This window comes from Loxodonta africana, chromosome 10 (assembly GCF_030014295.1).
Source record: "Loxodonta africana isolate mLoxAfr1 chromosome 10, mLoxAfr1.hap2, whole genome shotgun sequence".
Taxonomy (NCBI): domain Eukaryota; kingdom Metazoa; phylum Chordata; class Mammalia; order Proboscidea; family Elephantidae; genus Loxodonta; species Loxodonta africana.
The window spans coordinates 17522126-17543891 of NC_087351.1; the positions used below are offsets into that span (position 1 = coordinate 17522126).

The following is a 21766-nucleotide window of genomic DNA, read 5'->3' on the forward strand; positions in this document are numbered from 1 at the left end:
TTTTGGTTGGCAGCCGTGGCTCTTAACCGCTATGCCACCAGATTTCCTATATATGTTTCTTATTTTTCAGTCATTCAGAGGTTCCTGTCTGGGCCCAATTCTGGCCATTCACCACCTCCAAGAATCTACCAGAATAAAAATAAGAACTGGTCAGAGGAGGTATGGGTACAAACAGGCAAGGATGGCCTAGGTACCAAACTGGAATCTTTTTCTCTTGGATGGGCTAAAGTAACTACCCTTACTGTAAATGTGACATACATCCCAAGAGGCCATGGGAGCTGCACTGCAACAGGTTTCTCTTTATGTGTGGCCTTTCCGGCCTTGGGTTTATAATTCTGCCAAAATGATTGGCTGAGCCACAATCTTGCAAGGGATTGATCAATTACCATGCAAACTGAATGACTTGTGGTCTAATGAGGGGGGGGGTCAGTTTGTGGTCTGGCTGGAGACGGGGTGGGGGGGCAGTGAGGAGCATACCTTGAATTTGAATATAAGGGTCGAACCCACAGAGGTTGAGGGAGGCCTCACCACATTACCATCAGGAAGAGCCTGGAGTAGAGCTTGTCCTTTGGATCCAGGGTCCCTGAGCTGAACACCTCCCAGACCCAGAAGGGAGAGAGCTATAACACTGAAGACAGCACAAGACGTCTGAACGAACTGCAAGAACCATGGGGCTGGGCAGGCAGCTGTTATGCGCTTGCTGGCCCACAGAAACACAAAGAACACTGAGTACCTTTGGGCAGGAGGTTTGCTGGTGGAGTGGGGTGCCTCAAGGCATTTGTTAGCAGAGCTAAAGAGCTACAGCACTTGCCCAGGCTAAGCAGGGGCCTAGAGGGGCCCAATGGTGGTGGCAAAGGCATAGAGAAAAGCCAGAGCTAAGAAGATGAGAGTTGTCTTGGTTGGAAGCTGTCCTGATTGACAAAGTGGATCCTGGTCCTGAGCTGAAGCCTGTTACTTTCCCAATAAACCACATAACTGTGAGTATGGTCTGTGACTTCTGTGTGAACATTACAACAAATTAACAAACCCAACAAAGAAGTAGAGTGCTGTTGGGGGTATAGCCAGGGTCAGAAATGGTGAAGAAAGCAGAGGTATGTCTAACCTCTGCTTCATGGGAACCAGCTTTGTGGTGATCCTGATTCTCTTCACTCCTTGTGAATGCAGACAAGTTCTGATGTTAGGTTACAGGAGCTTTTTACAGTGGGAACCAGATTGGAGGGATACAATCAATACTAGACAAAGGTCACCAGGTTCCTAGAAGCATAGCACATTAACTTAAACATATCAAATTCAGATGAAATATTTGTGAATAGAACCTATGCATTTAAATCCTGATGCACCTAAAATTCAGAGAAGTTACAAAATCACAAAAGTAGAACTTGGTTCAGAATCAGAACTCAAGTTCCCCAGTTCATTTAAGTATTTTTCCTATTGTCAGACCCTGATTCTTCCTTATAGCCTGATTATGTGATAAACTGGAAAAGTTAAGAATTTTATACAGAGTATCTAGGACTTGGAAGACCCAGTGAATTAAGTAGCCTAAGTGAGAAGCTCAAACTACCAGTATGTTTTGAGTTCAGATCATTACGACATACTCTTATCTTCTTTGAAATCTTAATAGTTCTAACTCATAAATTATATAATGTTCCTCAGTCATACAGGTGATCACTATTTGCTCCAATGAATGCTACTCCACGGAATAATAGAAATGTAGACTTCAAAACAATGAGGATATTTATATTAACATATTTAGAGTTCTCTAATAATATCAAGGAACCCTGGTGGCACCATCCAACTCTGCCCTTTCTCTGAACAGAGTTGACTAGACTACAGGTAGGTAGCTTACCTAAGACCGGCCAATTAATGTAGTTGTCAATACCGTATGAGAACCCATGTGGCCCACTGGAAAAGATGAGTAAGTCTGTCTGTCTGTCTCAGAACTGTAGAACAGATTTAACTGCTATACCCTGATAAAAAATTTGAGAAGGACTCATTAAGACATGCTCTAATGTGGAAGAATGGCCTGGCACAACTAGGAGGCAGTGGAAGGGGTATGGCAAAACAAAGACATTTGAGAAGCCAGATTAAAAAAAAAAAAAAAAAAAAAATCTTATCAATTACAGAGATGAACACAGAGCAGATCCAAAGAAGTGACATGCTTTGTACATGGGTACACACAGAAAGAGAAACAGAGACCGAAACTAACACCAAGACTGAGATTACCAGCCTATGAGAAAGATTAGTATGTTGCTAAAGCTGCCTTCACATACTGAGAAAAGTTTTAGTTCCAGGCCAGATTTCAAGTTTTCTTTTAATCCAAAAAATCCACTCCATATTTCTTTTAATAAGCTCCCTTTTCTTTGAATTAGCTTTGATGAGTCTACTTCTTACAACTTAGGAACATAATTAGAATGAAATAACTTACGAACTGAATCAAAGAGGAGAGAATCTACGCCAACGCCAACCAAACTTCTCCCCACTGGTGGTAACAAACAGGACTAAGAAATGAAGTGTCTATTCTGCCCAAAATGATCTAGGACTCAAAAGACAGGTTAATTTTTCCATTTAACTATTTTGTTGAAAAAAATATTTACAACCAGACCACACCAGTGTTGACAGTTATTCTTCAAAATAAATGTAGCAGAAGCTTACTAGCACGTCTATTAAAAGGTTGAGCATAGAATCTTAATTTTGATCCTTTTACAATTTAATTCATGAAGTTTGTAGCTTCTTTAAAAAATATCCTTCATCTGTGCTCAGATATCCTGGGGAATATAGTTAAACCATACTAATTAAAAACACCATATAACTTTAGTCTACCAATGATAGATGATGCTTCGCTGATGATACATAAAGTAAATGGAAATCAAAAGCTTCTGCAATTTAGACAATTTGATTTTACAATTATATTATTTTCTGTTTTAAAAACAATATAAAAAATGTACATGTAAGATTATTACAGAAAATATAAAAACACTAGTTGTTATCTTAGAATGGTGCAATTGGATAATTTCCCTTCATCTCTCCCAGCTTGTTCTAAATGCTCTTATAATTAATATTTGTAAAGTATAAGTAATTTAAATAAAGAATTACTTTTTTAGATTTTGAAGGAAAAAAAAAAAAAAAGAATTGCATTTTAACTATCTTGGCTTTAGTCAATATAAATAAAAAACCCAACCTGTTACCATCAACTCTGACTCATAGCAATCCTACAGGACAGAGCAGAACTGCCCCCAGAGGGTTTCCAAAGAGGAGCTGATAGATTTGAACTGGTGACCTTTTGATTAACTGCCAAGTTCTTAACCACTGTGCCACCAGGGCTCTTTACTCAATAAACATTTTGAGGTGTTATTTCTAAGTGTTTGAATATGCTTTAAACAAAAGCATCCCTACCATAATTCCCCTCAATACCCCAATTTATTCTTCCTACTTTATAAAAGCATCACAGAGAAAGGATGTGTCTTTTCTAGGAAAAGCGGTTAAAACAAAAATCTCCTTACTGGTCCAGATAATCACTGTTCTATGAGTATTTTGTGAAATATTAAAGCTGTATAATTCACTGGTCATTTAATATAATAAAAGATGTTGTAAAGTTGGCCAGTAATTTACATAATTTTTTGAATCATGTTTTCAACTGTACCTAATAACTATTTCCCTTATCTATTCAAGTTGATCCTTTTAAATTATTTCAGCAGCTTGCAGAAACACATCTTTATCTCCCCCCTACCATAACTTTCATTAGTTCATAAAGTATACTTTTAGCAACTCAGCTTTCAACTTCAAATTCTAAGACTGAAGTACTTATAAAATTCTTCAAGTTGTTCAATAAACGTGGTGTTTTGGCTTTTTTTTTTTTTTTTTTGAGGGGGTATGGAGGGGTTACCAAGGTTAATATTTTCACGTGTGTTTTTAACTGCATGACCTCGATGAGTTCTAATTGTCCCTTTTTTCCAAATGAAAACGGTAACTTCTTTCTCTAAAACATTCAATTACTCCCAATGTCATTATAATGACACCTGTTACAAACCTTGACATAGTCTGGTAGTATATAAGCAATAGAAGCCTATTGTAGTAAATGCGGAAAAATTATATTTGCCACGATGGAAGTAAAATTTAAGTCTGTTTGTTTTGTTCCCTCTACAACCTTTAAAATTTTTAATGGGTATCCTATCTGCAATTTTTGTGATCTGCAATTTGTTAGTCTTTGAGACAACAGACATTAATAATAATGACTTACTTTTATTGTGAAAACTTGATAATTTCACTATTGAGCTTCTTCCAAATACTTAGCTGAAAGTATGTTACTAGTAACTTATCTAATAAGGAAAATCTGACAATAATTAGTGCTTTGCATCATTTGTTGAAATATCTCAAACTAAGACTCTCCTCACTTTGGAAGTAAACTCTGTAATAACCACTTTTAGAGAATTCTGGGAAGACAGCAGCATGAGTGGGTGTATGTTCCTGACTATCCCCACATGTACACCAAGAAGCATAATAAGAAATTTGTGCTCAGATTTCAACATATGAATCATGGGAATCCAAAAAAGAGATAAGATAGAAAGGGACAGAAAAAATATTTTTAGAAAGTATGCCAGAAAACTTTCCAAATCTGACAAATGAAATGAACCTACAAATACAAGACTCTCCACAAACTCCATTTAGGATGAAGTAACGAGATGCACACCAAGACACATTATAATCAAGCTCTTTAAACTGAAGACAAAGAGAGAATCCTGAAAGCTACAAGTGAAAAGCAAACCCACAAAATTTCTTTATGATCCCTCTGTAATTCCTTCTTTTCTCCCACAAACTCCCTTCCTTTTATGCTTTAAGTAAGAATTATTAACCACAGATTATTACCAAATATCCATTATTCAAATCTTCCACTCACAACTTACATGATAGAAGCTTTTATAGATAACCAAGTCTCAGGCATCTGGAAAGCCTTCCAGGAGAACAAGATATCTAACTAAAATCTGAAAGATGAACGAGTCATTCACAAACTATCCCTTTAGAATCAATCATTCCAGGTTCCGGTAGATACTAGTGTCAACAACTTGCCATAGTGGCTAAGGTTAAAACAACTCTGCTTGCCCCCTGCCTTCAGGCGCCACTACAATCCATTTCCCGTGATTCCTGTATTGCCAGCAATGATGTTATGATTTCATATTCAAGTTTTCTACATCTATGTCAAAGAACAGAACTATAAATAGGAGTATTATTCATTATGAACAGAAGGTAGAAGAGAGTGAGCCAACATTAATACTAGAGTTCTTGATGAGATAAAAATATTACAATATAAGGAAAAAGACTAGGACTCTGAGCCAATAAAAAAAAGACAAATTCAACTACAGAAAACATTCTGACATAGAAAAAACACCATAACCAAGTCAAAAGACAAATAACACTGAGAAAAAAAAATCTATAGCACGTATGTATTGGTTTTCCCTTGTTGCCTTAACGAACTACCACAAACTTAGTAGCCTAAAGTAATACAAATATAAAACAAAACAATACAAATCTTGCAGTTCTGTGGGTCAAAAATCTGATAGGTCTCACTAGGCTAAAACCAAGGTGTTTGCAGGGTTGCATTTCTTTCTGGAGGCTCTAGAGGAGAACCTGGTTCCCGGTCTTTTTAAGCTCCTAGAGGAACCCACATTCCTTGCCTCATGCCCCCTCCCCCCCCAACCTTCCATCCTCAAAGCCAGGAAAACCGCATCTCTCTGACATCTCCCTCTGACAGTAGGGAAAGGTTCTCTGCTTTTAAAGACTCATGTGATTAGACTGGGCTCATCTGGAAAATCCAGGATAATCTCCCCATCTCAAAGTTGTAACCTGTATCACACCTGCCAAGACATTTCACAGTTTCTGAGAATTGGAACATAGACATCTCTAGGGGAGGGGGAGCACAACGCACACCATTCTGCACATGTAACAGAAAAGAGAGGACATTTACTTTAAAATAACGCCAAAAATCAGTAAGACCAATAATCCAGAGGAAAAACAGGAAAAGTTCATGAATAGAACTCAAAGAAAAAAAAAAAACAAAAACCCCAAAATACACAAAAAGAAGCTCACCCTCACTTACAATAAGAGAGATGCAAATTAAACTACCAGCACAACTATCTTTCATCTATCAGGTTGGCAAATACGGAGACATTTCTTAGCACAGTCATAGGTGAAAGTGTGGAAGTGGAAATCATTATGACATCTTTGGGGAACCTTTGGAAGCATCTGTCAAAATTTTAAACGCACATATTCTTGATTCAGCAAATTCTACGTCTATGTATTTTCTTTTACTTGTATGAAAGTGTATCTCTATAAGCACAAAGAAGAGCACTGTTTATAACAACAACAAAAAAAAAAAGAATCAAAGCAACCTATTAGAGTCAATAAAGAACTACTTAAATTATGGAACACCTATTCAACGGAATACTTCTGCAGCCATGGGGGAAAACTGAGAAGGCTATTTATATTTTCAAGCAAGGTAACCTCCAAATTTTACTGTTAAGTTTAAAATAAGGTGCCTAAGTATGTTTAATGTGCTATCATTTGTGGGGGAAAAAACACCTATGCACATATGCTTGTATATGAATAGAATCTTTAAACAGTAACACTAGTAACTATCTCTCTAGCAAAGAGAACAGGACAAAGGTTTAAGGGTAATTTTCTTTTCAATAAATACCCGTTCATATTTTTAAAATTTTGAACCATGTGTATGTATTATCAATTCAAACATACACACACAAAACTCAAGCACGCACACACACCCCCTGAAAAACTATGATTTCAAAATGTTACCATATTTTTATGCAAACAATGCACACGTTCTACTTTTTTTTGCCAACCTTGCCCTTCCCCACCGAGGTTATTTTCATAAGCAGCTATGCCAATTTTTTTTACATGTTGCTGTAAGAAAAAAAAAAACCATAGCACACTTACAAAAACATCTCATGGGGTACAGGCTTTGTTAGCAGACAACATAGAACACATGTTATTTGTGTGAAAATATGGCACTTGTCTCTAATAGAAGTTAGCAATTTTTATACATTTTTATATACATATCTTAGTCTGAACTTTCTAGAGGAGCAAAACCAGTGAGAAGTGCATATATATACACACACACACACACACACACACACACAGTACATACAGAGAGAGAGAGATTTACTTTAAGGAAATGGCTCATGCAATTATGGGGACTGGCAGGTTCCAAATCTGTAGGTCAGTCAGCAGGCTGAAGACCTCCGGTAGTTCAGGGGATTGCAGGGTCTGGCAAATTCAAAACCTGTAGGTCAGGCAGCAGGTCAGAGACTTCTACAGGCTTATATCCAAGGAACCAGAGATCAGGCAAGGGGAAGAGTACAGGATCAAGAGAGAGCGAGAGCTTTGCCAGAACATCCGTTTATATACTAGAGGCAGACCACACCCCAAGGGAACTCTCCTTTCAACTGACTGGCTGATTGTATCAGATCACATCATGGAAAATAATTACACTGTGGAAGAGCAACCCGTCTAATGTCTGCCAAACCACTAAGAATCATAGTCTAGCCAAGTTAACACCTAACATTAACCATCACAATACCACAGTTTTAAGCCTTGTTCCCCCATGTTGTCAAATCCTGACACAACACACCCCGGTCTCCTGAAAGAGCCAACAAAACCTCTGTTCCCATTTAGCCACATTTTATCAATTTATGCTTCTCCCTAGCCATACTGATTTGTTCAAATACAACTTAGTATCAGTATCCAAGCCCTCCACAGATAATTCTACAGACTATTCCACAAATCTCATCATAAGCATGTATTTCTTCTAAAGATGCTGGGCTTGTTTTTTTAAAGTGGTTGCTTTGTGGAAATTATAGGGTAGATAGCAAATAAGGTCTCCCCTGAAGAAAGATGGCTGTTTTCGTATTAGATATACATAAAAAGAGCATGTCCTAAGAGGGGAGATGCAAACTTAGAAGGTGGACAAGCAAGAGGGAATTCCTGGAAGTCTCATTATGCTGGACCCACGTGTCAAGGAGGAAAGAGATGCTTGAGAGGGTTTGGGTGGTAGGAGAAAAATGACTTCCACCCTTGGAAAGCAGTCTTGGGTTTAGCAGAAAGGCATTCCTATATACCTTAGGAAACACCGATGATCTCTACTTAAATAATTCATATATAATTATAGTTCTTATTCTCCAGAAAAATCTTCCTTGGAATCTAAAGTGGGGTAGGTGTATTTTCTAAACACTTCCAACCTGTAAAGTGTAAGGGCAAGACTCAGATAACTGCTACTTGACAACTACCAATTAGAGTAAAAAAGGGACACCGTTCCATTTTTCACATTTAGGTTAGATATATGGTAATCTTTCTGTGCACCACTTATATAAGAATATGGAAGTTCATTTTTACCAGGTGTGAAGGTAAAGATGTCTATTACTCTTGTTTCTCACTGCCTTTGGTAAAAGTATAGTGCCTGGTCTTATCTGTGCTATCAGAAATATTAATGAAAGAACTGTCAGTTTATGACGGGGCTGAAGTAATACTCTCCTGATTGAACCATGGAAGTAGAAAGCATATACAATGAATGATCACCAAAGGAGAGGAAAAAAATCTCAGGGAACTGAATCGGGGAGATTCAGGTGGCTCTCCTAAGGAGATTCTTCTTTTTTTTTCCCTAAGAGAAAAGGGTATTTTCTTTCTTAAATTTTATTGTGCTTTAGGTGAAAGTTTACAGTGCAAATTAGTTTCTCATTGAAAATTTACACACAAATTACTTTATGACACTGGCTACAATCCCCGCCAACATGTCAGCACTTTCCCCCTTTCCCTTTACACACCAGGTACCCTGTGTCCATTCTTCCAATTTTCCTATCCCTTCTCATCTTTGCTTTTGGGCAGGTGTTGCCCATTTGGTCTCGTATACTTGATTCAGCTAAGAAGCATGTTCTTCACTTGTGTTACTGTTTGTCTTACAGGCCTGTCTTATTTTTGGCTGAAAGGTGGACTTCAGGAATGGTTTTAGTTTGAATTGGCAGCATGTCTGGAGGCCACAGTTTCAGGGATTCCTACAGTCTCTGTCAGACCAGTAGGTCTGGTAGTTTGTTTTGTTTTGTTTCGTTTCATTTGCTGAATCTGAATTTTGTTCTTCATTTCTTTCCTGCTCTGTCTGGGACCCTCTTGTAATCCCTGTCAGAACGATCGTGGTATCCAGGCATCATCTACTTCTTCTGGGCGTGTTAATTCCTCCATCAACGTAATGAAATGGGTTCCACTAAGGGAATCAGCAGAATCCCTTACATTTAGCACCCACAATTTATGAATACGTTGTCAAGTCCTTCTATAAGGTTTTATACAAGTAACCTAATTTAGAAAAGGTTAAGAGTGCTTACTTTTCAAAATGTACCTGGGGGCAGGTAGTCAGAACGCAGTTTTACATGCTGAGAGCACATATAACATCCTAGCGTCGAATGGGAAGAAACTGAGAAATAAGGGTAAACTGCCAACCCTGAACACCCAGGATGCCACATCATCAGGAGTCACACAACCAAGCTGGAGACACTAAAAAGATACTGAGCTAGTGGCAGGGCCCCCAGATAACCTCCTGAAAAAAGATAGTATCTCTACATAAAGTATTAAAATCCATCAATTTCTGAATGCTCCAAAAAATGTCCAACACTTGGAAATAAGCCCTCCATAAAACGGACATTCAATGAATAGTTGTACTAAAAAATGCAGAAATAACAAAGCAGATCAAATGAAGAGAGATCAAGAATGCTCAGCTCTTCTTATACACACCAGTCGAAAGCAACTTTGTGGAAAGATGCAGATAATTCAAAAATCAAACCAAACCCGTTGCCGTTGAATCTATTCCGACTCATAGCGACCCAGCAGGACAGAGTAGAACGGCCCCATAGTTTCCAAGGAGTGCTTGGTGGGTTCAAACTGCTGGCCTTTTGGTTAGCAGCCTGAGCTTTTAACCACTACGCCGCCAGGGTTTCTGCAGACAGTACAAGGTGACTTTAAAACTTCATCAAATAAGAATCCAGTGAGATTTTCAGAGCCTGCAGCGACAGGCACATAATTACCAACCATTAATAAAACTTCTTCCTATAAAAGGCAGTTCAAGGGCTTCCTGTGAAAAGGCCACACCAGTCTGGGAATGAAAAGTACAATGGCAAATAGATAATCTTCATTAAATTTATCTCAGGAACAAAGAACAATACGGGCAACTTTAGGATCCTTGAAAATTTCAGACATTTTCCCTTCCGAATGCAACAGAAAGTGACTCAATTTTCAGTGAAAACTGAATACCCTATAGCAGTGCTGTCCAATGTAAGCCTCATACATAATTTTAAATTTTCTAGTAGCTGCATTAAAAAAGTAAGAGTAAGATGTCAGCAAAAACTGTCAGGGAGGCTCCAAAGGTCCATCCCTACACAGAAACACCGGAAAACTGACCAAAAATTGTCAGAATCGAGCTTTGTTAAGAACTGTGGAAATAGTCATCAACCAAAAGTAGGAAAGCTGTGTGGTGTTTTTAACTGCTCTTGTCCCACCTACCCCTTCCCTGACTTGGTGGGGATCTAGAAGATGGCTGCCTGTATTCCCGGTATGAGACCTTGCTCCCTGGTTCCAGAGGGATAAGAGCAGAACTTATGCTCACAGAATTGTGTTTGTCTGTTCTAACCTGTCTGGGAGCTACCTGAAGAACTGACACTGCTAAGTGCTTACCTTTGTTTTGCCTAACTCAGAATTTACTCAAGGCAGAAAAGTGCCTACCCAGAGGACATTCCTCAGAAACACTATAAGGCACATATGAAAAACTTCCTGCCACCTGGGAGAAAAGATTACAGTTGAGGCAAAGAGGAGATGCACCAAAAGCCTGGGAGGAAAAGCTGAAAGGAGAATTCGTTTAGGAAATTAAAGAATTCAAAAGCACCCATGTCTATTGGGGAACTTAAAAAGCCACGAGTATGCACAGGGCAGAATCCATACTCAGAAAAGATGTGAGAAGACCCTAAGCTTTCACCTCTGGTTGATCTCAAGGCTCAATGCAAGCATGAAGTGAAGGCCAAGGAAGAGTTGTAAATGGTTTGGCCAGGTGTTCAAGGACAGCCAACCTGCAAAGGCTAAAACAATTTTTTTTTCTTTACCTCCCCCCGCCCCCACCTCCTCCTGGTATTCAAAGAAAGCTCTGTCAATAGACTGGCTGACCACAAGATAATGCAACAGAGACTTCAGAGACCACATGTTATGGATTGAATTTGTATCCCCCCAAAATATGAGTCAACTTGGCTAGGCCATGATTTCCAGTATTGTGTGTCTGTCCACCATTTGGTTGCCTGATGTGCTTTTCCTACGTGTTGCAAACCCTACCTCTATATTAATGAGGTAGACTTAGAGGCAGTTAAAGGCAGGACTCAATCTATAAGATTAGGTTGTATCTTGAGTCAATCTCTTTTGAGATATAAAAAAGAGAAGCGAGCTTAGAGACAGGGAAGACCTCACACCACCAAGAAAAAAAGTGCCGTGAGTGGAGTGCATCCTTTGGACCTGGGCTCCCTGCACTGAGAAGCTCCTAGCCCAGGTGGAGATGGATGACAAGGACCTTCCCCCAGAATCAACACAGAGAGAAAGACTCCCCCTAGAGCTGGGCACCTTGAATCCAGACTCCTAGCCCCATAAACTGTGAGAAAATAAATTTCTCTTTGTTAAAGTCATTCATCTGTGGTATTTCTGTTATAGCAGCACTAGATGACTTAGACGCCACACATAACAAAGAATACAGGCTTCCCAAAAAGGGTTTTAAAAAGTCACTGAACAACTGCTCCAGCCCACAGCAAGCAACAAAATCAAAGCCTGAGGGGAAAGAATGTAATTGCCAGAACTATCACAAAGCCTGAGGGGAAAGAATGTAATTGCCAGAACTATCACACTACAATATTCAAAATGTACAGTTTTTAACAAAAATTACAAGGTATACGAAGAAGCAAGCATGGCCTGTTCAGAGAATAAAAAAATTTTTAACAAAAACTGTATCTGAAGCAGCAAAGGCAATGGATTTACTATATAATCATTTGTCTTTCAAATGTTCAAAGAGGTAAAGAGAAGCAGCAGAACAATGTATGAACAAATACAGAAATTTTTAAAATAACCAAATCTGGAGCAGAAATGTACAATACTGAAATGAAAATCTCACTACAGAGTTTCAATAGCGAATATGAACAGACAGAAGAAAAAATCAGATAATTTGAATACAGGCTAATTGAAATGATCCATTCTGAGAAGCAAAAGAACAAAAGAATAAAGAAAAATAAACGACACCATAAAGTATACCCACACATGCATTACTGGAGCCCTAGAAAGAGAGGAAAGGGACAGAAAGAATATTTGAATAACTAAAAACTTTTCAAATATTTTAGAAGACATAACTCTACATATCCAACGCACAGGCTATTCTTTAACTCCCTAAGTGACAGTTCAGTTCTAAGGAAGAAGACTACATGCATGAACTCCCCCGGCTTAGATTCAACAACCTCCATATATAAACGGATATACCATTCAACAGTCCCAAGGGCATAGCTCTTGAAGTTCTGGAAAGGGCTAAACTCAACTAAAAGAATGAACCAGACTCATGGAAAAACAAACCCAAAGCTTTGGGTTTCCACTAGGTATACAGGTTATTTAGTCCTCCTGGTCCAGATGCTACTTACTAATCAGTAATGCTGCCTAATAACACAGCTGACATTCCACCTTCAACAGGATTCCAGAGCTAAAAAATCCAAAGTCATTTTTACATAAAGGAGAAATAACTTGCTTAAATCTTTATTTCCTATCTAAAACAGACTACTGCAAATACATGGGGACATATTAACGTGCATATCTTAGAGAGCTGCTTGCTCGATGTAATTCACTTTTTGTTAACAACTGCCTCCAATGTGGATCTTGTTTCATTATATGTAACTTATTCATTATAACAATATTCTGCCTGTATAAGAATAAGAATCAGTAAGAAATGGCTTTAGTAATTTCTTACTCATACAGGCTTTTGAAATAATCTGAGAGTTATAAATCGGAAAAGCATTGCTGTTTTTAACAAATAAGATACCTTTCAACAATACATACAAAAAAAATCACTGCCAAAGGCAGAAATAAAATTCTAGTAGCACATTAATAAAACAAAAAAAAAGTGGGATTCTGAAAGAATATTTTGAAATAACATCTAATATGTATCTGGGGCCATGGAGACAGAGAGCAGGTTAGGAAGTTTACAAGGCCTGCCAGCCAATTTGTGCCAGCAAAGAGTAGATTTCAAGAGTGGCGCGAAAGGATATATGATCCTTGGAATCAAGCCTTCTGAGGAGAAAGTCTGGCAGCTACCAATTAACCAAAAGAACAGGGATCCTTTTAAGGGTCAAAAAAAAAAGACATTCCCTTGTGACAACATTTCTACAGTTAGACTAAAAGATTTAATTTCAGGGCTAGTCTTACAGTGAAATTTCCTTAAGCCCTCCCCCAACTCTTCCATACCGAATTACACACATAGTAAATGGCAGAGTAGGAATTCAAATCAATGTCTAAGTAAAAAACCTATGTTCTTTACACTCATTATTGCAACCAAGCAAATGCACAGTAGATGTTAACTCACTGATTAAAAATCAAAAAGGTTTTCACACTTATATTTATTCACCGAATCAGAAATAAATTCCTTTTAACTCATTCTTCAGGGTTTCAAAAATGTGTTGGATTCCAAATTAAAGAATTATTCCTAAAACTTGAACAAATAGAGAAGAACAAAAGAAACCCTCAGGCACCAGAAGAAAGCAAATGATAAAAATTAGAGCAGAAATCAATGAATAAGAAAACAGAAAAACAACGGAAAGAGTTAACAAGACCAAAAGCTGGTTCTCTGAAAAAATTAACAAACTTGATAAACCATTGGCTAAACTGAAAAAAAAAAAAAAAAAAAAAACCTGGAGGAACCAAAAAACCCGAATAAGAAATGACATGGATGATACTGCAACAGACCAAACTGAAATTAAAAGAATCATATCAGATTACTATGAATAACTGTACTCTTAACAAATTTGAAAACCTAGAAGAAAAGGATGAATTCCTAGAAACACACTACCTACCTAAACTCACACAAACAGAGGTAGAACAACTAAATACACCCATAACAAAAGAAGAGATTGAAATGGTAATAAAAAAACTCCCAACAAAAAGAAAAAGCCCTGGCCTGGAGGCTTCACTGCAGTTTCTACCAAACTTTCAGAGAACAGTTAACACCACTACTACTAAAGGTATTTCAGAGCACAGAAAAGGACGGAACACTCCCAAACTCATTCTATGAAGCCAGCATATCCCTGGTACCAAAACCAGGTAAAGATGCCACAAAAAAAGGGAACTACAGACTATATCCCTCATGAACTTAGATGCAAAAATCCTCAACAAAATTCTAGCCAACAGAATTCAAAAACATATCAAAAAAATAATTCACCGTGACCAAGTGGGATTCATACCAGGTATGCAAGGATGGTTCAACGTTAGAAAAACCATTAATGTAATCCATCATATAAATAAAACAAAAGACAAGAACCACATGATTTTATCAATTGATGGAGAAAAAGGCATTTGACAAAGCTCAACACGCATTCATGATAAAAACTCAGCAAAACAGGAACGGAAGGAAAATTCCTCAACATAATAAATGGTATTTATATAAACCTAATAGCCAACATCATCCTAAACGGAGAGAGTCTGAAAGCATTCCTCTTGAGATCGGGAACCAGACAAGAATGCCCTTTACCACCACTCTTATTCAACATTGTGCTGGAGGTCCTAGCCAGAGCAATAAAAAAAATAATGAGCATCCAGATTGGTAAGAAAAAAGTAAAGTGTCTCTATTTGCAGATGACACGATCTCATACACAGAAAACTCTCAAGAAAACTACTGAAACTAATGGAAGAGTTCGGCAGAGTATCAGGATACGAGATAAACATACAAATATCAGCTGGATTCCTCTACACCAACAAAAAGAACACTGAAGAGGAAATCGCCAAATCAATACCATTTACAGTAGCCCCCAAGAAGACAAAATACTTAGGAACAAATCTTACCAGAGATGTAAAAGACCTATACAAGACACTACTCCAAGAGACCTACATAAGTGGAAAAACATACCTTGCCCATGGATAGGAGACTTAACATTGTAAAAATGTCTATTCTACCAAAAGTGGTATATAGCTACAATGCAATTCTGATTCAAATTCCAACAACATTTTTTAATGAGATGGAGAAACAAATGATCAACTTCATATGGAAGGGAAAGAGGCTCCGGATAAGTAAAGCATTACTGAAAAAGAAGAACAAAGTGGGAGGCCTCACTCTACCTGATTTTAGAACCTATTATACCACCACAGTAGTCAAAACAGCCTGGTACTGGTACAACAACAGATACATAGACCAATGGAACAGAATTGAGAATCCAGACATAAATCCATCCATATACAAAAGCAGCTGATATTTGACAAAGGCCCCAAGTCTGTTAAATGGGGAAAAGATAGTCGGTTTAACAAATGGTGCTGGCATAACTGGATATCCATCTGCAAAAAAATGAAACAAAACCCATACTTCACACCATACACAAAAACTAACTCAAAATAGATAAAAAACTTAAACATAAAATCTAAAATGATAAAGATCATCAAAGAAAAAATAGGGACAACACTATGAGCCCTAATACATGGCATAAACAGTATATAAAACACTACTAACAATGCAGAAGAGAAACTAGATAACTAGGAGCTCCTAAAAATCAAACACCTATCCTCATCCAAAGAGCTCACCAAGAGTAAAAAGATTACCTACAGACTGGGAAAAAGTTTTTAGCTACGACATTTCCGATCAGTGCCTAATCTCTAAAATCTACATGATACTGCAAAAACTCAACTACAAAAACAAATAACCCAATTAAAAAATGGGCAAATGATATGAACCGGCACTTCACTAAAGAAAACACTCAGATAGCTAACAGATATATGAGGACGTGTTCACGATCATTAGCTGTTTGAGAAATGCAGATCAAAACTACAATGAGATTCTATCTCACTCCAACAAGGCTGGCATTAATCCAAAAAACACAAAATAATGAATGTTGGAGGGGTTGTGGAGAGACTGGAACACTTATACACTGCTGGTGGGAATGTAAAATGGTACAACCACTTTGGAAAATGATTTGGCACTTCCTTAAATAGCTAGAAATAGAACTACCATACGATCCAGCAATCCCATTCCGTGGAATATATCCTAGAGAGTTAAAAGCCTTTACACAAACAGATATATGCACACCCATAATCACTGAGGCACTGTTTACTTAGCAAAAAGATGGAAGCAACCAAGGTGCCCATCAACGGATGAATGAATAAATTATGGTATATTCACACAATGGAATACTATGCACCAATAAAGAACAATACGAATCAGTGAAACATTTCATGACATGGAGCAATCTGGAAGGCATTATGCTGAGTGAAATTAGTCAGTTGCAAAAGGACAAATATTGTACAAGACCACTATTATAAGAACTCGAGAAATAGTTTAAACAGAGAAGAAAATATTCTTTGATTGTTACGAGAAGGGGGAGGGAGGAAGGGAGGGAAAGGGGTTTTCACTAGTTAGGTAGTGGACAGGAATTATTTTGGGTGAAGGGGAGGACAACACACAATACAGGCGAGGTCAGCACAGCTGGACTAAATTAAAAGCAAAGAAGTCTCCCGAATAAACTGAATGCTTCGAAGGCCAGCGTAGAAGGTTCAGGGGTTTGGGGACCATGGTTTTAGGGGACATCTAAGTCAATTGGCATAATAAAATCTATTGAGAAAACATTCTGCATCCCACTTTGGAGAGTTGCGTCTGGGGTCTTAACACTAGCGAGAGGCAATCTAAGATGCACCAATGGGTCTCGACCCACCTGGACCAAAGGAGAATGAAGAACATCAAAGACAGAAGGTAATTATGAGCTCAAGAGACAGAAAGGACCACATAAACCAGAGGCTGCATTGGCCTGAGACCAGAAGTGCTAGGTGGTGCCCAGCTACAACCGATGACTGCCCTGACAGGAAGCGCAACGGGGAGCTCCAGGGGGAGGAGAAGAGCACTGGGATACAGACCGCAAATTCTCGTAAAGAGACCAAACTTAACGGTCTAACTGAGACCAGAAGGACCCCAGAGGTTACGGTCCCCAGGCCTTCTGTTAGCGCAAGACAGGAGCCATTTCCCAAAGCCAACTCTTCAGACAGGGATTGGACTGCACTACGGGACAGAAAATGATACTGGTGAAGAATGTGCTTCTTGGATCATTTAGACAGGAGACTATGTTGTCATCTCCTGCCTGGAGGGGAGATGAGAGCAGAGGCGGTCAGAGGCTGGCCAAATGGACATGAAAATTCAAAGTCAAGGGAAGGAGTGTGCTGTCTTATTAGGGGGAGAACAATTAGGAGTATATAGCAAGGAGTGTATAAATCTTTGTATGAGAGACTGACTTGATTTGTAAACTTTCCCTTGAAGCACAATAAAATTCGGGAAAAAAAAATGTGTTGGAATCCCACATGGTAAGTTAAAAAGTACTTTCTCCTATTATGTACATGTACCCACACACACACACACACCTGCCTGCATGTGGACACAATATACAACAGCCAATATTAGAAATTTAGCAAGAGCCCTGCTTTTGAATTGAAGTATATCAAGAATGCTTCATACCAAAAGTTTAATTTTTAAAATACAGTCAAATTCATATTTAAATTGGCTCTAGTTAAGAGTTCCTCATTTATCTTTCCCCATTAGCTCTGTGTTTATAAAGTGTTTGACAGTCTCAGCAGAGGGGGACTCTTCTCAAAGCTCAGAAGTTCTGGAACTTAGTCACACTGTATTTTGTCTGGCTTGAGCTGCTTGCTAATCCCTGAACCGCACACCTGGAGGGTCAACTCACCTAAATCAAAAGTCCCGGAAGTCAAAGAGGGATGATTCTCCAAAGAAAAGTAGGGAGATTGTATCAGTAGTTAAGGGTTAAAGAATGCTTGGCCAACTAAAAGAAAAGATGTCCACTACACAACACTGAAGAAGATGACATGAGCATGGATTTAAGAAAAGGTAAAATATTAAAGTGGGTGGTACTTCATGAAAGACTGCAGAAGAGTATGCAATACATGTGTTATTCTTGCTTGAGCAGAATTACTGACAACAAAAATCAGTTAGACTAAATAGAAATCTTACTGGTAGAAGGCCTCACATGTTAAAAACGGACCGATTCTAGGCTTCTATATAGGGAGGATACGATTAAATTGGTATCTAAGAATAATTATATTGAAAAACAGCATCAGAAGAGCTTGGAATAGTCGAGAAGAGACAGAAATGCAGCAAGGAAGACGATATTTGAATTCAGATGCTATTTCAATAAGGAAGAGTAGGAATACAGCAGTGACTTTACAGATACAGCTGGAGGGTAGAACCCTAGATCTATTCTTCTGAACAAAACTCTGAGCAAGTATTATGAGAGTAAGGAAAAAAAAATCCGGGAGTCAAAGATAATCTCCAAGATTGTAAGCTTGTAAAGATTCAGTCGATTGGTGCTGCATATACCAACAAGGATGTAGAAAAGAAGTTGCTGTCAATGTAGAACAAGTACACAAATTCGGTTTTAAAGTATGGTCAGAACATCCAAAGGAAGTAACTAGAAAGCTGTGAAGAGCGTAAGTAATTCAACAGTACCTACCACATAATACATATGTGATAAAAACCGGATCGGCAGATAGATGGATGTATTTATTGGGTGTCTTTTACAAGCCAAACAATATATTAAGCAGAAAAAGTATCCAAAGATGAGTGTGTAGGACACACTGCTAAATTTGAAATTACCCAGCAATCAAAGTGTCTTTGTTTTTTTAAACTGCCGGGCAATTGTGTTGAGCGAAATTAGTCAGTTGCAGAAGGACAAATATTGTATAAGACTACTCTTGTAAGAACTCGAGAAATAGTTTAAACAGATACGAAAATATTCTTTGATGGTTAGGAGGGGGGAGGGAGGGAGGGAGGGTGGGAGTGGGGTGCCCACTAATTAGATAGTAGATAAGAACTACTTTAGGTGATGGGAAAGACAACACACAATACAGGTGAGGTCAGTACAGCTGGACTAAACCAAAAGCAAAGAAGTTTCCTCAATAAACTGAATGCTTCAAAGGCCAGCATAGCAGGGGTAGGGGTTTGGGGACCGAATACAGTTTCAGGGGACATCTAAGTCAACTGGCGTAATAAAATCTATTAAGAAAACATTCCAAATCGCACTGTGGAGAGTAGCGTCTGAGGTCTTAAACACTAGCAAGTGGCCATCTAAGATGCACCAACTGGTCTCAACCCACCTGGACCAAAGGAGAATGAAGAACACCAAGGACACAAGGTAATTACGAGCCCAAGAGACAGAAAGGGCCATATAAACCAGTGACTACATCAACCTGAGACCAGAAGAACTAGATGGTGCCTGGCTACAACTGATGACTGCCCTGAGGGGGAACACAACAGAGAACCCCTGACGGAGGAGGAAGAGTGGTGGGACACAGACCCAAAATTCTCGTAAGAAGACCAGACTTAATGGCCTGACTGAGACTAGATGGACCCCAGTGGTCACGGCCTCCAGACCTTCTGCTGGCCCAAGACAGGAACTGTTCCCAAAGCCAACACTACAGACAGGGATTGGACTGGACATGGGTTGAAAGAGTGAGCTTCCTGGATCAGGTGGACACTTGAACTTTATTGGCATTTACTCCCTGGAGGGGAGGTGAGAGGGTCGAGGGGGTTAGAAGCTGGCTAAGTGGACATGAAAAGTGAGAGTGGAGGGAGTGGGCTGTCTCGTTAGGGGGAGAGCAATTGGGAGTATGTAGCAAGGTGTACATAAGTTTTTATGTGACAGACTGACTTGATTTGCAAACTTTCACTTAAAGCACAATAAAAATTAAAAAACAAAAACAAAAACAAAAAACTGCCAGGCAACATTTAAACATGTGTAAATGAGTCTGGAGCCTCAAACTCATCACCTGGAACTAACCCCAGCAAGGGAGGGAAATGCAATGCAGTCAATCAAGCATATTCATTCAATCATTTATATACACTGAGGCCCCAATGACTATGGGACCCTGGACTTTGGAGCTTCCCGGATTGGTGAGCACATCCATGCACTGGAGAGCATGGCACCTCCCTAGGAACAACTGAACTCTCATGCCTTGACTTCTCCCAGCCCTTTCCTGATACATCTTGTACTCTTTCTGGTTATAATAAATGGGTAACTGTAAGTATAGGTAATTGTCTCCATGAATTCTGTGAGCCATTTTAGAGAATTAATGAACCCACAAACGGGCAATGAGACTGTGACTTGGCTTGGGGTGGCTAGCTCTGAGAAAGGCTATGCACACAGTCAATTTGTGAAGACCTACTTCTGGTTGACTGCGTGACAAAAGAAACGCTTCAGGGGCAGTCAATGAAGGATAGAATTCTTTTAGCTTGTGACCTAGCCCCATGGGCTAGAGAGAGAGAGAGAGGTTAACTGGTCTGAAGTACAGGGAGTTGTGTAGACTCTTGAGCCTACAGCTGGTTCCTGTAAGACCTGGCCCCAGCTGGCCAGGGATGTTTTGATCTGGCTTAGGGCACCAGGGGATGAAGTATAACTTAACTCTTGGTGGTCAGGGTCAGAAAGAAAGTGCCACTAAGTGGCTAGTGCCCTAGGAATGGAGAAGTGGGAAGGTGAAGCCTAGATCCATCTGCAGATGCAAACTGGATTCATGGTGACCTTCACCATGCAGTTAGTGATAAAGGTGGAGTTTGCCAACATTGCCCCTTTTCTTGTACAGTTGGCAGCACAATGAGTAAGACACAGCCCGTTCTTAAAAAAAAAAAACTTACACCACTACTAACTTGAATAAACAAAGTAATAAGGCCAATTTAAAAAATGCTTTTAGAGTTTACATGATTAACTCTGATAAAGGAGTTGAAGCTGAGAACAGTTAGTAGAAGATATCACAAAGAGGTAATACTTGAGTTGTTCTAGAATCCTTTGTCTTAAAATGTTAATGGAAGTTTTGAAAGTAAATTAAAGGCCTTTGTAAAAGACAGGAGTCAGTGAAGAGAGTCAGAGTACTTAAGAGGAGTGGAAAAACTTGAGTAAAGTATAATAAAAGCCAAGATAATGGTTTTGTCTTAGAATGCAAAAGTGCTAATGGAATGATACCGTAATAAAGAACAATTAGTAATCAATTCAGGTGCTGCTAACATCTTTTTGCTAAACCACATCATTTTAAATAAGACTGTCTGTGTTTTAGGAAGGCATTAATAGATATAAATAAATGCTTGAATTTCTTCTCATTTCATACAAGACTCAGAATCAGCCTGCACTGATAATAACAGTATCTGTAAAAATATCTGAGATCTTAAACCAGAAGTTGAAAACACATAAATGAACAACGAAAGCTGCTTTAAGTGCTTTTGATACTTGAAGCGGTTAGGGTGATGGCCATCTAAAGGGAATATATACCACTCCAGTCTAGCAGCTCCCTTGTAAGAATGCAGACCCAATGTTTTAAGAATGTTCTGATCTTTTTAACGAAGCTGGAAATCCTACGTTATTTCTTAAAATGTTGGCTCATTTAAATATGACTGGTTTCACCTCCAGTTTTCATCTTCTGTCATAAAGTAATTAATAATGATTCTTTAACCTGACATAACTAT

The 21766-nt window shown here is 38.7% G+C and overlaps 1 protein-coding gene across 4 annotated transcripts in view; it reads right to left on the reverse strand.

Annotated features, from left to right (window-relative positions):
- The window catches only part of SPRED1 (sprouty related EVH1 domain containing 1), a 128117-nt gene that overhangs the window by 72186 nt on the left and 34165 nt on the right, over nucleotides 1-21766 (reverse strand). Inside the window, exon 1 of one of the 4 annotated variants that reach the window (XM_064292216.1) lies at nucleotides 2426-3103. The exons of the other annotated variants lie outside the window; for them this stretch is intronic. The gene's annotated coding sequence lies outside the window, so the exon portion shown is untranslated. Of the gene's footprint in view, nucleotides 1-2425; nucleotides 3104-21766 lie in introns of those variants that run through there. 4 annotated transcript variants of the gene reach the window in all.